The following is a 3,051-nucleotide window of genomic DNA, read 5'->3' as shown; positions in this document are numbered from 1 at the left end:
GCCCTGTGCTGTACTGCTGATCGAGCTTCAGCCATACCTTGTCGCCTACTCGGTAGCTCTGCGCTTCTCTCCGAGTCTTGTTCGCCTGTCTCTCTTGTTCTTGTTGAGCAACTGCTATGCCTGCTTGGGCTAGTTCTACGGCTTGTTATAGCTTAACCGCGATCTCTGCTGCCTTCTGCTCATCCGAAAGCTGTTCGGCTAGTTTCCGCTGTTGCCTTTCATTGTCTAGCTCTAGCTGCAGCGGCTCCACTTCGTGCCTATGCTGTAAGAAGAACGGTGACATTCTAGTCGACGTTGCGTTTCTACTATTGATCGCGATCTAGGCCATCGGGCAGAGCTGTGCCTAGTCATTCTAAGCCCAGTTTGTGAACGTTCGGATGTAGGTCTCCTAGACGCTGTTCATCCTTTCTGTTGCACTGTCTGTCTGTGGGTGGTAGGCTGTCGACAGTCTCCGTTTGATCTTCAGAAGCTCGCATAGTCTTGTCCATAGTGCACTCACAAACTAGCTGCCTCTATCAGAGGTAATAGCGTCTGGTAGCTAGTGATATGCGACTACACGTTCGATGAACTTTCGAACGACAGTTTCTGTCTTTGTATCTAGGAGCGGTACGAAAATCGCACCCTTACTAAGCCGATTAGTGATTACCATCAAGCTAGTCATGCCCTCACTCTCTAGTAGCCCTTTGACGAAATCCATAGAGATCTTCTTCCAGATCCAGGTGGGTATTAGCAGTGGTTTTAGAAGGCCTTGCGTGCCCTCTCTCCAGGACTTGCTCCGTCCACAAGCGTCGCAGTTTCTAACATATCTCCAGATCAAGTTGGTCATGCCTAGCCAGAAGTAGTCCCTTGCGAGTATCTTGTACGTTAGCTCGCGTCCTGGGTGGCCAGTGACTAATAAGTCGTGTGCGCCGCTGATGATTGCCGTTCGCAATTCGTCGTTGTCTAGCACCCACTTGCGCCCTCGGTAAAACAGGACTCCGCCGTCCGCTGAGCAGTCTTCGATTGAGCACTTTAGGCCTAAGTTCGCAGGGAAACGTCGTTCTTGGTCCTCTACGGCCTTCTTCGCTCCCTAGTAGACCTAATCCTTCACTGTCGCTTCTTGCCAGAGCTTCTCTAACTCGTTCTGCTCCGACGCTTCTTCGTCTGGTTCTCTAGGAGGTAGTTGGCCTAGTTCTTCTTTAGCTAGGCCAATAGCCTCTTCTTCCCGCCGTTGGCTTCGTGTTTTCGTGGCCATTACTAAAATGGCTTCTTCTAGTTCCTCTTCTAGTTCTTCTTCTGCTATCTCCTAATAGGAGTTTGTTAGCTTAAATATTTGCACGAAACGCTTCTGCAAGCGCTCGTCTTCTACCTCTGCAGGCAGGTCTTGTTCTCTTCTTAAAAGCGCGTTGGCTCTCACATTCTGCTTGCCTAGCCAATATAGCAGCTCTAGGTTGTACCTACCAAGTAGAAGCGACTATCTCACCTAGCGCTCGTTCAGCATACGAGGTTTCATGAAGTACTCCAAGTTCTTGTGATCCGTAATCACCTTGAACTTCTCAACTAAACGCAGCTCGGAATCCCATTCCTCAAGGCATCATACTACCGCGAGCAACTCCTTGTTGTGGATCTCGTAGTTGCACTCATGCGCGCTATTCTTCCGCGAGAAGAACGCGCAAGGCCGTAAGACTCCATCATCGTCGTACTGTGATAGCACCCCGCCCACCGCGTAGCCGCTCGAATCGCACTCGAGCACTGTCTCCCGATCTGGGTCGAACGCCGCCAGCGTGGGCTCTGTAACGAAGATCTCCTTTAGCTTCTCAAAGGCTGACTGCTCTTTAGATCCCTATTAGAAGGGGACGTTACCTGTAAGCCTAGTGAGGGGTGCGGCTAGCTACGCGAAGTTCTTAATGAACCTTCGGTAGAAGTTCGCGAACCCTAAGAACGATCTTACTCCCTTTACTGTCTTTGGTGCCTCCCACTCGCGGATTGCGGCTACCTTAGCTGGATCCATGCTTATCCCTTTACCTGCTTTAATAATGAACCTAAGGTACTTGGTTGTCTTGACTTCAAACTCGCACTTCTTAACGTCCACCTGTAGCCCTGCGGCTTGCAGCTTGCTGAGCACTTTTCGGACGTGCTCTCGGTGCTGGCGCAGATCGCCATCAGTGTAGATTAGTACGTCGTCCAGGTATGCTAAGCAGAAGTCATCTAGGTGTTCTCTCAAGGTCCAGTTAATGTATCGTTGAAAAGTACTTAGGGAGTTCGCCATGCCAAAGGGGGTAACTAGCCACTCAAACAGTCCGAATCTTGTTCGGAAGGCTGTCTTCCACTCATCGCCTGGTGCGACACGGATCTTGTGGAAGGCTGCGATAACGTCCAACTTTGTGAACCATTTAGCCTTACTTAAGCTGTTGAGTGTCTCTCGGATGAGGGGTAGCGGGTACCAGTCCTTCTTAGTAATTGCGTTCAGAGCTCGATAATCGATGCACAGTCGGAGCCCTCCTCTAGGTTTCTTGGCGAACAATACTGGCGCTGCAGCTGGCAAGCTGCTTACGCGGATGAATCCCTTCTCAAGAAGCGATGTGAGTTCCTTTCTAAGGACTAGGAGCTCTCCGCGCGACATGCTATAGAGGGGTCCCTACGGTGGCTGAGCATCCTTCGGCTCTAGCTTGATCTTGTGGTCCACCCCTGGCCCTTGGTGCGGTGGAAGCTTCTCTGCTTACTTTGGGTTGAAGAGCTCATAGAACTCCTGGTACTGTGTTGGTAGCAGCGCTCGTACATCTACGGGCTTCTTTGGTTGTAGCGCCTTGTCAATGTCTACAATCAACGCGGCGAAGATCTGAACGCTATTTAGAGCGTTCTTATGTCTACGAACTAAGGCCGCAAACACTACAGCGTTAACTTAGCTAACTCCTCCTCGTAGGCGTCCTTTAGTCAACCTTACTTGAATGCCCTTTAAGTAGATAAAAATACTCTTCTTGGCAGGAGATACTGATACGTCCTAGTGGTCCATCCATCCCCTGCTAAGGTACACGTCCTTACTAGAGGATAAGTCCATTACGTATGCATAAG

Source organism: Exserohilum turcica, assembly GCF_000359705.1.
Source record: "Exserohilum turcica Et28A unplaced genomic scaffold SETTUscaffold_26, whole genome shotgun sequence".
Lineage (NCBI taxonomy): Eukaryota > Fungi > Ascomycota > Dothideomycetes > Pleosporales > Pleosporaceae > Exserohilum > Exserohilum turcicum.
Note: the sequence above shows the minus strand (reverse complement) of the source record.